Raw genomic sequence first — 13504 nt, 5'->3', positions numbered from 1 at the left:
GTTTCTGTTGAATCTTTACTTTACAGGAATGGTTTAGTGTCTTCAGAAAGACCGTTAGCATCACAACTGTTAACTAGCTATAGAGGCTATATTAGAGGTAACTTAAGCTAAATATAGATTTGAGATTTGAGCTCTTATTAATGAAAGTTTAATCACATTATCACATTTTATGTGTAGATGAGCGATTTTGATAGTTTGTAAATGTTTTGCTGGTACTTTGTCAATAGATGTAACTATAAAAAGTCTGCACTGTGGGGTCAATCGGTGACGTCACTTACATGAACTAATGGCTGAAACTATTTCAAACACGTTTTGAACTTTCATTGCAAACAAATGTTGATCAATTGTACTGTGATTTCAGGAGCATCAGAAAAAACCCTAAAACGGGAAGTTACAAGAAAATGTGTAATGGGAGCTGCTGACAGAGATACAGGAAACACAGGTGATCTGAGAAATCTTATTAAATAACTTTATTTTTGCATTTTTCACAATATATTTCAACTATATCATCATGCATCTGTAAAACCTAAAAATGTGAATTCTGATATCTTAAGATTTTTTTGTATGTTTCTTTTTCTTTTCTTTTTGTATGTTTTGTATATTATTATTTCTCTTTTCTGCATTTCACCTCTGCTGTAGTTAGTTTATTTCTAATAAACCTGGCATATATGTATAATACATATTGTTGGCTATGTGACATATTGTTCCTATATTCTTCCATGCTGATGGCCGTGCTGCAGAGCTGGAGCAGATCTCCTGACGAAGAACATCTCCAAGGCACTATGAACCATCTGACTGGTAAGTAAAACCTCAAACATTTAAAAGTTTATCAAATATTAAAAAATATTTCCTGTATGTCCTACAAGGCCATCTTGCTTAAATCTGCACTGAGGACACTTCATACACAACAACCTACAGAGGGGTCCATCATAATTCGAAAAAAGACACAGATGATAATAAAAAAAGATCTTTGAAATAAAAATTATAAACGGTAAAACAGAACCAGAATACTGTGAACGTACCTCACTTCAAACTGTAACGGTCTGTATGTATATTCTTTTCTAAACTTTAGTGAAGTGTTTGTTCAAGTAGACTTTGTTGCTTGTGGAAAACTCACGCAAGCCTGAAAGGTACTTAAAACTTAAAATCTTATTTGCGCTCTTGAAGACTGTTCACCAAAGACTAAATTTAAGTCCGGCAGAATTTTCTGCACACTTCACCACTGAGGCCAAAATGAGCATTGTGAATGTAAGAGCCTTACACTACATTGTTTGTTTGAATTGTATTTCAGGGCAGTTCACTCACAAGGATTGCTCTCTACTAGATATTATGTGTACTCTTCAGACTTGGGTGCATGCAGATATTATTCAGGGACATGAACGTTTGAATATTGCAAAAATAGAGAAAGTACCTTATTTAAGAATTTTGTGTTAATTGCATAAACATTAAAAAAATATATACTGTATATATTTTTACTGTTTTTTGTTTTGTTTTCCAAAGCACCTAAAAGCCAATTCACACTGCCATACTCCAACAGGGTGAACACACTGCCCAAGCAAAACAAATAAGCATGTTAGGTGTGAGATTCATTCAACTTGGTTTGCTGATTAAACATGATTAAATATATTTGTTCAGAATACTTTCGTTGTTGTGACTATTCATCTGGGAGGGGTGTGTATCAAGTGGCTTGGTTATGGTTTTGTTGAGGCTGACATGTGGAACCCATCTGGTCCAGCGTATAGGACCAGAATAGGGCCAGCTATGGTCATACAGGTGGCTGAGATATGGATCTGTCTTTGGCTGCCAGGTTTAGTTCACCTGTGGATCAGGCTCAGGTGTGGCTCAGTTTTGGGCTTTCTGGTTAAAGGTTGGTGTTGATATGGTTTACTTGAGGTTGTGTTTTGGTTCCAATGGTACATTTTGATCTGGCCCAATGCAGGGCCAGTTATGGGTAATTAACTTGTCTGAGATTTGGGCCAGTTATGGCCCATGTGTGGCCCTTGTCTGGAATCCAGACCTGGTCCACACTAGGACTGTAATTCATTGCGGTATGTGGGCCAATCAAAGCTGGTTGTGTGGGCCGGAGCTGGGCCAGAAAAAAAAATTGCTATGTGGTACCCCATCTACCTCTGTGCGCTTCAGTCCATGTTGTGCATGTCAGATGAAATAATAAATAAATGGCATTTCTTATATTTTTTTTTCTTTCAGTATTTATTGATCCTTATTTATTTCAATTACAGTTTCTGAATGTTATTTACATATGAAAATAGCTTACATATAGACTAATGTTATTAATGTATTGTTTTTAATGGAAACGTGTTTATATTTTTACCGTTAGTATACGTGAGGCAAAATAAGTTAGAATGAAGGATAAATTAAAATTCATAGCATTAAAACAAGTTCTGCTTGTGTATTTGAAGGTTTCTATTGGATGATTTAGGGTAAACATCATATTATGCGACTATGCATTACCTTACAGAGAGTTTACGAACTACATGCTACATCCTGCCTTACGAACAACTGGTGCAACCAAATAATGTATAGATTTAGTTACAAAGTAGCTAGTAGTTACTAAGCCTCTAGTGTGGGCTTAACGTTCTAATTTAAGTAAGAACTTACGAATGGCTGGTGCAACCTTACCCTGGTCTGAACTGATGATTTCCACAGAACCGAATCGCTTGTCATTCCCAAAGTTCTCCACGTCTTGCATGTTACTAAATATTGTTTAACTGGTTAATTTGACTGGGTTTTTGATAAAACCCTAAATTATCAGGGACAAAAAATTATATATTATATGTTTAATTAAGAAAATAAAGTTTAATGTCTAGAGAGAGCTATTGATGGTTGGTACTAAATTCACGCACAAGTGGCAGGTTAATTTTAGGGCCTGTCTACATATAATAGATAATTTGTTTTGTTTTTTTGCATTGTGTGGAATGCTCATCCTGAATCGCATAGTAATTTTATCGTTCAGGATGCATGAAGTTTAGCCTTCACTGGTTCTGAAGGCTTTGAAATCAGGACACAAACAAACAGAAGATGTAAGCCTGAAACAGAGCAGGAAGCGGAGCTCATTCTTTCCTTCTACCCCTCTGTATATGTATCCCACGTCCTTCCTTCATCTTTTTCTTACTCTGTCGAGCGCTTCCGTCTTTAAACATTGCTCATTTGAAAGGGAGATTCAAAGATGGAATTTCAGTCCAATTTGTCTTCAAAAGAAGGTAAAGTCTCTCATTATGTGGGCTGTTCCCCTTCTTTCCCATTAGAAGGGCTGAGAGAGAGAGAGACAGACAGAGAGAGACGAGTTAGTCATGGCCACTTATCTAGCAACCTTATGAGTGCAGGATTAAAAGATGAAAGAAGAGAGAAGGGTTAGTGTTATAGAGAATGTAAGCTGTTCGTGAGCCCTACAGATTCAGCCTTTAACTCTTTAACAACATATTCAAACCTCTCACTGTCCCTATCAGTGTCAACCAAATGAAGAATAAGTGAAAGTATCAACTAGATTCTTCCCAGTGAAGGCTGTTTCAGACAGCAGAGTGACACCGATATTTTGCTTTTAACACACATGTGGCTAGTTGACATGAAATGGTATGACATGCAATACTTCATTTAATTATTGTATAATAAAATCAGCTTTTTTGGTTAAAATCTGGAGCATCAGCTACGTGGGTGCTCATGCCAATAAAAAGCATTAAAAATTATTCAGATTGTTACAATAGCATATACCTTTTAAGTAAACCATGCAGCCAGATCATTTCGGGTTTCAAAAATAAGGGGACTCAGAATAGATTTGGAGAAATGTTGCATTACATACCTGGGTCAACGATGGATCCTCTGCAGTGAATCCACAAATTATTTACATGACTCCAGTCCGTCAATTAGCTTTTTGTATGAAAGCATTATTATGGATTATGGACAGGAGTGAAAGCGCTTTAATGATGGATCTGTTTCTTACAAACAAACAAAAGCTTTTCACTTCACAAGAGGTTAACTGATGGACTGGAATCATGTGATGTTTTTATCAGCTGTTTGGACTTTAATTCTGACGGCACCCATTCACTGCAGAGGATCAATTGGTGTGCAAGTGACGTGATGCTAAATTTCACTAAATCTGTTCAGTTGAAGAAACAAATACATCGACATCTTAGAAATTGTTTGACATTTAATGCATTGAAATTCATATGTTTTAAGTGTGACTCATGTGTTGTCCGCCCATATTCAGGGTTTTCTTTTCAAACCTAATGGTTTGATATGGTCTTTGCCTTTGATGACTTTGAAAGTGACTGAATTGCTAAACAATAATTCTGCATAGACGCAGTTCAATTACACACTGAAGGAGAGAGAAGCACTGATATCAGAGTCATCTGTGAGGTGTGAAGCTCACAGTCATTATAGTAAGGTGCTCTACAGTATATGCATTATAACTGTGAAAATTATCAGAAAACGAAGAGTAAAGATAGATAACAGGAAGAAAGAAAAAAGCCCACAAAAAACAATAGAACAAGAAAAGCAATGTGGGAGGAAGGAATGTGCTTGTTATTTTTTGCAGTAAATAAATAAATAAATGAATGAATAAGCAACTTTAAAGGTGACCAGCTGACCTTAGCAGCAGAAGGATTATTTATGTGGCAAGGTCAGCTCCAGAAGGATTGCTGTACCGCTCTGTGTTCTTGAATGTGGTGTGGGGGCATGTTTGAGCAGGAGGCATTCTCTAAACAATGCTGAAGCTTTGAAGTGCTTCATCTTTTCATCTGTTTCAGCAGCCTATTTAAACACAGCTCTGAAAAGTGAGAATGAGGAGAGAGAGAGAGAGAGAGAGACAGACTGTGTGTAATACATGAACTATATATTGAAATAATCCATCAATTATGTTCAGAAACTGAACTGGCTTGCTGTCTATGTTGGAGCACATGAGCTCAACTCTTTGTCTAAATTTAATATATAATGAGATAAATCATTTAATATATCATAAAGTTTTAGAAATAAGGTGAAATTATGGAGATAGAAGCACCATAAAAGAAAAGAGACATTTATATATCCTTGTGTTGTCATTAATTACTTTCAATTTCTTTAACCCCCACCCAAAATCCAAAATCGTATGCTAAGTAGATACTACATTTGAAAAACAACTTATTTTGCGAGTAATAATAAAGTATGTTCTATGTAATATGAATGTATATAGTGTGCGTATAAATTCGGCTGTACATCCACCATGGTCTCACTGTCATGTGACTTATGCTGGCAGTTAAACCACTTAACTGTCATTCATAACTTCCCCAAATGTGGCTTCACAAAATAGTGATGCACACTTCAGAATCTCAGTGGTAGTTATCCGGATTCTATGAATTCAGACATTCTATTTGTCCGTATAATGGTTAAAAATAAGCATTTGAATCATGGTCGCAATAACTATTCTCACCAAATGTTAATCAAATTCTTCAGTTTTTAGACCTACCTATTAAGTTTTCAAGTTACATATAGGCCTAATGTTTTTATTGGTAACACTTCATTTTAAGGTGTCCTTGTTACACATTACATGTACTCACTATTATAATAACAATCAATTATGCATAATCACATGCAAGTAACCCTAAGACAAACCCTAATCCTAACCCTAACCATATAGTAAATACATGTAGTTAATCAATATTACTCAGTACTTAAATGTATAATTACACTGTAACAAGGACACCTTAAAATAAAGTGTAACCTTTTTGTTTTTAAAAGGCAGGAGTTAGTTGTAGGTCCTAGGACTGTCTTAATTAACCTTTTTTCAGAAGCATGTTGAAATTTTGCTATCCTATCATGTTCACAACGGATCTAATTCATATTTACCTCTATTTCATTGTCATAATCTAATAATGTTGTAGGTGAGTGTAGAGATGAGCATTTCTTTAAATGGCTCATATCTATCTCAATACATCTATCTTGCTAAAAAATTAAAACTAAAATGTGACTGATTTGGCTTTTAGGTATTATTGTTCAAATGTTTAACCTTTTTAACATTATGAGAGTCAAGTCAACTAACAAAGATATTGCTTGAGCAGTCATCACTGACTGTTAATTTGTGTGAATATGTTTACCCATCCAAGTCCATAGTATGTTACTATAAGCATAGTGCAATTTAAACCTAATTTAGTCCTACCAAAGCCACAGGTTAATGTTCACTTTGACTGTGGCATCTGTTCAAGACTTGGTTCAAGATTTAACACTGGTGAGATCAGGTGAGGTAGTGCAACAACAACAAAAAAGAAGGAAATTGTAATTGGACGATAATAAATTCAAATTTAAATAATAAAGGGGAATTTTTTTTTATTTATAAATACAAAATAGGCATTCAAGTGCTTAATAAACATAAAAAATATACACAGACAACTCTTTCATCTGATTATCAAAAGCAGTGACAGGTTTCGAGCCCAATTGGTATGAGTTGCATGAGTGACCTCCTCTGTAACACCTTCGTCTGTCTCTCTCATGTTCCATCGCAATCATCTCAATATCATTACACTTCCTTCACTCACTTTCCATCCATACCTCACCTCTGCCGTCCTCTCCCTCCCTCCCTCAGCTGGGGTCCCGTGGGGTTGTGAGGAGATTAAAACAAACAGGGTTTAATCAGCAGGTCCTGCCGCAGCACAGGAGCAGCAGACAGAAGGAGCCCTCTCCAGGAGAGCAGCCTGCAATCAAAAACTGCTGCACCCCTCTTCCAGATCCCTATCACAACAACACAACCAGCAGAAACAATTATTTATTCCTTTTGATGTGGGGTTTTGAAGTTATCCCTCCATCCTTTTTCAGCACCCCCCATCAAACCTCTCACTCGCTCGCTCTTTCTCTTTCTCTCATCTTCCCCTCCCTTTCCCTCCATGTCTGTGGTTTTTTTAAACACTAAGGAAACAGGGTCATGCTAGCTTATTTTGGAGAGGGGATTTGTGTTTGAGTGAGCTGAAATCGAGGCGTTGTGTCCCGCCCTGTTGGATCTGTTAGGAAAGATAGACTCTTCTATTCATTCAGCACCAATTAGAGCGAACATGCCTCACTATCTGCTCCTCCGTGCCGTGATCTGTAGTGTGCAGCGTGTCGGATCGGCTTCCTCAAAGAAAGTGGAATGAAGACCTGTGGAAGTGTATGGCTTTGATATACGACTGTTTAGACAAAGACTAAATGGTCCAGTAGAATCAGACACATTCAATTCTATAGAATACAGTGTGATCTGTAGCTCCAGCAGATCAGTTCGGTTGCCTGTAGGTCACTTGGCCTTGACCGTGACCTCTTGTCTTGAAGCAAAATATAAAGGAATGTTCCAGGTTTAATGCAAGTTATTGACAAAATGTGAGTAATATAAAGCACTCATATTGGAAGTAATGGGACCCATGCTAAAATACATAAACTAAAATATTCTATTGAGAGAGTTTCACTTACTGACATTGGTTATATCTATCTGTCAGCTTCACCGTCATGATGACGTATTTGTCTCTTTCCCATTGTCTTCATAATGTCTGATAATGAAAACAAGTCTAAACAAAAGCAGTCAGCTTCATCTTTATTGGGTGCATAACAATTCTCCTCTGCTGATACTGTCAACACCCACAGATACTGCATCAGTGACGATAACTTCACAGCTCAAATAATACCCATTGATGAAAACAATATGAACTTCATATTTTGGCACTTTCTTCCATTGTAATGTACGTATGTTACTCTATCCATGATTTTTACTTTTCAATCAAAAATAAATTAAGGAACAAATCTAAATAATTCTTCTGTGGTAAAATGCATTATGCCACCATGTTGTCGGATTGGCTTAAATTATGTGGACCATTTTCACTTTTCAGAGTTTGGTATGTGGAAATAAACTAGAGCAGGGTAAAGTTCTAAACTGAGGTGGGTAACTGATTACATGTAATCTGGATCACGTAATCAGATTCCAAAAATTAATCATTAATCAATCAGAGGATTATATTATATAACACATAAAACTGCACAAATTCACGTTATTTCTTATTTACATGTAATGCCGGGATTCCCAAGCTTTTTATTTTTTTTTGTCAGCTGAACCTATTTTAGTTGGTTTTCCGTTGGTTAATGGGCACATGATATGCAAAAAAACAAATTAAATATTTAAAATTTTTAGTAAGTGTTTTATTTTGATTGATGATATTTTAAAATGATTTATTTTAATTTGAACATTTTTATGATTAATTAACTATTTGCTTTTCGTTAAATTCACAAACCCCCTCTAGTTCCTTAAAAAAAACCAGTTTGGAAAAACTTGATAATAACGTAATGTTTAATGCACTTCATGTTATCACTAACAACGAATGGAATATATTTAATTTTTCTTTGCATTTTTATATTGATATGGTACAAGATTATCCTATTTAAATCAATGTGATAAATGTGTTAGGTCAAAAGTAATATAAAAATGAATCTAAAAGTAGTCTGATTATTTTACCTAAAATGTGTAATGTAATGGATTACTAACGCATTACAGTTTGTAAGTAATCTATCTGATTCTAAATAAGAAACCACACCAAATATCATTGTACTCCTACTTGCTTCAACAGAAAAAGAAAAATTCCGATTGCATTTCCATAATTTTACAAAAGAGGGTAAAAATATATTGTAAATGTGCATAACATTTCAAATAAATGTTTAAGATGTGAATTATTGCAGAAATGCATTATCGGCCTGTGAAAATGGTCAATTTAATTTAAAATGGTTTGCTGAACTGACCTTCAGCAATGTTTATTAGCAAGCATAGTTTTCAGGCACATTCATGAGAACCTGTTAACACTTGACAACACTTTTGATTCTGGGAACAAGTGGGAAATGGGAATGAAAGGCAGAGTTGGTTTTGTTACAGAGATTTTCAAGATCATGTCATGAATATCCTCTTTACAAAGAAAATTAAAATCAGAGTAACAGTCTGATTTCAACGTATGAGTAGCCATGTCTCTCACAGGAAGGTGAAGCAATTTACTGACTGTTTCACTTTTTAAATCATCAAGTATACATCTGTAATGACAATAAAAGCAGTGAAATATTTAATAGCGACAAAAAATAACCTTTTGAGCTATTTTACAAGTCTCAGCCCCAAACATCTGCTGAAGCCATCGAAGCTCTCAGCCCTTCTCCAACAAAAGGCTTACAGGCAAATCCCTCGAGACAGATGACATTAATCATGTTTAAGCTTTGATAATTTCTAGTCATTTAATTAGTCTCATGCCCAACAGACTCGCCGTCTAGTGAATATGACTTGTCCTGGTAAACATAAGGCAGAACGTGGTCTTGGCTCATTCATAGACAAGAAGTGATACTCTTTCATTGGGGATCTGTTTCGCAAATTCAGCCCTTGTTTAACGAAATGACTTAACAGATCTAATAAACTAAGGACAACCTCTACCCTGTTTAAGCGGCAACTGAATATATCTTGGTGTACCCCGGATCACCTGTCTCTAACAGTAGCTTTTCATAGTGCCATAAAACACATTAAAATATCTGTTTCGTATCAAGCCTTCCATTTTCAACTTTTGGCAAGTCACTGAGCAGACAACACATTTGATCATGCAGTTTAATGGCGTTACGTAGCAGAAACCGATATTTTGGCAGTAGCTTTTGTAGGTTTAACCACTACCCACGTCTGTGAGTCTGAAATAAATCATACAATATGAGGCTATCCATCATGAAATTATATTTCAGCTGGCACCTAACCGCACTTCACAGGCAGCGATCCATTCCAAAATAAGTAAACTCGTTGGCACTGGAGTGAGACGGCTCTTAAAACACAGCCTAACCCCGGTGTTTCTGTGAGTCGTGTGATGTGCTGTGGACACAGCGATGACATGAGCACTTCATCTGACAGGAAACAGACAGACTGCAGCCAACTGCTTGCAATGGTTGACTCAATATGTGAAAGCTCCAACTTGCACTGGTTTTCAGCCCCTTTTTCAATTTAAGCGTCATGGGAAATGCAGGTTTGTGTAAAGTTGTTCTAATAATTCTCAGTAATATAGATTGTATATGATGGATTAATGCAATTTTCTCACGCACATGACAATGTGCACGTGGGAGTGCGTTTACACAGTAAATAGTCCCTCTGTTCCTGAATCTGTTATGATTCCCGAAGCCATGGAGCGACGCTGCACGGAAAGCCAGATAGAAAGAAACCACAGATCCTATTATTCAATAAATAAATATTGCAAAGCTCTTGTGCAAGTGAATTCAAACGCTACTGTGCTTAATAAAATATTAATTGCCTTGCTCAAATTGTCTTAATATAATGACAAACATTTTAAACGATTAAATCACTTGTTTAATTAGCAGTAGTGAGTCTCGCTTAATTGTTTATTTAACTTCGATATTAAATTTAGTGGCTTCATACGGTAATATATTACATCTGTTGTGTGTTTTCGATAAAGCCTATTTTCTTTTTTAATAGCAAACACTGGAGAGTCGTGAAGGCCGCAGAACATTAAACATGAAACCTTTGTGTAAAGTTTCTGCAATTTCAATACAGCCTTGAAGGACAACACAGAGCTTGTAAAGCATTTAATTTCTGTTTTATAAGCAGCTTTATTGTGCCTCTCAGCCACATGCTTCAAATCGCTCTTTAATTAAACTCCAGCTAATTACACAACTCTGGAATGGCTGTTGCTGCTCCCCAGGAATGAGGGAAGTTCCAAGAGCGGCTGCTTCTATAACTGAATGTCAGCTGACACCCAGAGATTCACTACTTTCTCTGCATTACAGCCAATGACTGGCTAGTGGCCAGTAACACACAGATTTAGATCAACAGGAGTCGAGTGAATTCACCCGACTGTAATTACGTTAGATGAATTTGCTGTGGGGAGTCGATTACTGTGTAATTAACATAAAACACACACACACACACTCTGCAAACTAGTAAAGGCCTGAACACTTTTGGACACCTTCATCTTCAATTCTAATTTAAAACAAGTCAGATGAGGATAAAGGCTGTCTCATAGTTTCAAGATTCAATTTAAGACCACTACAGAAGCTCAGCAGAACTGAATTGACTGCAGCAAACAGCAAGGTGAAAAGAAAGAAAGAACGAAAGAGAGAGAGAGAGAAAGAAAAAGAAAAGAGTAAAGACTTTATTTTATTAATAAAGCTAACAGCATAAAACAATTATTTACATAGTTGTAAGAGAGCATAAGAAGCACTTAAATAACATAACTGAATAAAAACATACAAGTAGGTCAAAAAGAGAAACTAAACTATACTAATCTAACATTTAACCACTGCGATCACTTGTCAACTTTGCCTGCACATAAATAAATATTTTTACGAGATTTTACAAAAACACAAACTTTAACATCTTTTCTTGTAAACCCAGTGCATTTGCTCAATAGACTATATACACACACATGTATTTCTTACATCATTTCCAGTCTTAATCCAAAGCGTCAAAGTCAACTTTATTGTCATTTTTAGCACATTGCATGGCAATGGTTAAAAGCGAAACCTAGTTCCTTCAGGGAACAATGGTGACACATATATACAAATATACTACAACACAAAAACAAACAAACAAAAAAACTATAGTATAAACAATAAGGCATGTCACAAACACTGTTGATAGATCTTAAATTTGTCATTTAAGCTGCTCTTGGTTTAAACATAAATGAGCTTTTTTTTGGTGTTGTAAAGTTATAATCTGTTAAACTGTATATTTCAAATGCTCATAAGCTTTACAACTTTAAAAAGATATGTTACAGAGACTTTGTTTGATCAAGTATACAGGTTTCCCCCCTATTTCCAAGTTCAAATTTGACTGCTGTCATAAATGAAAGGCAGTTGAATGAGATGTGCATGTTGCACTGGTTTGCTTGAACATATTAGTTGTGGTCATTGATAAAGGAGTCTGGAATGCTTTTCCTGTTTTCCAGTCTGTGACAGTCTTCTCATGCTATGCTCAGGACAAGAACTATGCCGTTTAGTGATAGCTAATGTGATATATAGTTCAGTGATACCTTTTATATTTTGATATGCAGTAACAATTTTAGAGGTTCTCCAGGCACCTGGCGATGTGTGGTGTTCACTTATTTAAACAAGTAGGCCTACATGTTCTCTTTTAAGGGAACTGGCTTTTAAAATGTAACTACGCTCAAAATTCCAAACCATGAAAGCAGAAGAAATGAAGGTGTTTGACAGGCTGCTGTGGGTCCATTCATCTGTCAGATGCTCAGGGGAAATCAGCCCCCCCGTATGCTTCCTGTAGAACGTGGTCTACTTGCCGTTAACAAGTCCCCTGACTCCAGTTGACAGGCAGCCACAAGGAAAGGTTTAGTAAAGGCAGACAAGTCTATGCTCTACTGAGTATTGCTCACTAATGCTCCATCTGAACAGGATTCAGAGACAATGTATAGTTGGGTGTATACTTATTAAAATGTGATGGAATAATGAACTAAAAAGAGTGGTTTAATCTTTTATTAAAAGAAATAAGATTAGATGTCTTTATAAACTTCCATTTGTATCTTAATGGATAAATAGAGCAGTTTAATCTTGATCAATCAACATCGACAATCACCAGATTACAGATGTCACATTTCAGACATTCCATGACCTGACAAACACTACAGTTCAAGCGAGCTTTTGAATAATAGCCTGTTTTAAATAAATTATCTTCTTTTTAGCTTTGTATTCATCAAAGAACCCTGAAAAAAGTATCACAGGTTCCAAAAGAAAAAAAAAATTAAGCAGCACAACTGTTTCCAACACTGATAATAAATCAGCATATTAGAATGATACTGAAGGATCATACGACAAGCCTGGAGTAATGACTGCTGAAAATTGCCCCGCACTTGCCCCGCCCCAGACCTATGTGGGTCATCTGACATTTTCATACAGTTGATTGATGACAAATATGAGGCAGGGCAACAACTCAGTGTGATGGAGCCTAGAGAACGTAGTTAGAATGTCCCTAAAATTCAAGATATGGGACAAAAATTGTTTTAGTTTATAAGTCATTAAAGGGGTCATATGATGCTTTTTTAAAGATCATTATTTTGTGTATTTGGTGTAACAGAATATGTTGACATGCTTTAATGTTCAAAAAACACATTATTTTTCAAATACTGTACATTATTGTAGGTCCTCTATGCCCCGCCTCTCTCAAATGCTTAGTTTTCTACAAAGTCCCTCCTTCCGACAAGCGCAGTCTGCTCTGATTGGTCAGCTGACCCAGTGCATTGTGATTGGCCGAACACCGCAAGCACTCGTCGGAAATGTAACGCCCCTTACCATAATCGCGAGCTTCATCTTTCAAAATAAATGTAAACCATAATCGCGAGCTTCATCTTTCAAAATAAATGTAAAGACAGAGCACAAAAGGGGAACAGAGTCGCGTGACAGACACAGTGATGAAGCTGGTATGTGTGCAGTACACAAGCCACGGTTAAGACAGCTGACTCCACTGTGATGTGAGTTCCCCCCTCTCCCCCTCCCTCTCCCTCTCTCTCTCTCTCTCTCTCTCTCT

General features: G+C 36.3%; 1 long non-coding RNA gene across 1 annotated transcript in view; it reads right to left on the bottom strand.

Moving 5' to 3' along the window:
• Positions 1 to 8127, bottom strand: part of LOC107551475 (uncharacterized) — an 11429-nt gene extending 3302 nt beyond the window's left edge. The window contains exons 1-2 of the long non-coding RNA XR_001604773.1: positions 8114 to 8127; positions 5925 to 5930 (exon numbers count right to left, since the gene is read on the bottom strand). This is a non-coding gene — a long non-coding RNA (uncharacterized lncRNA). The remainder of the gene's footprint in view (positions 1 to 5924; positions 5931 to 8113) is intronic.
• Between the last annotated feature and the right edge of the window lie 5377 nt (positions 8128 to 13504).

The sequence above is a fragment of the Sinocyclocheilus grahami genome, unplaced genomic scaffold, assembly GCF_001515645.1.
Source record: "Sinocyclocheilus grahami isolate Dianchi unplaced genomic scaffold, SAMN03320097.WGS_v1.1 scaffold425.1, whole genome shotgun sequence".
Taxonomy (NCBI): Eukaryota; Metazoa; Chordata; class Actinopteri; order Cypriniformes; family Cyprinidae; genus Sinocyclocheilus; species Sinocyclocheilus grahami.
Note: the sequence above shows the minus strand (reverse complement) of the source record. Positions and strands in the feature narration are given on the sequence as shown.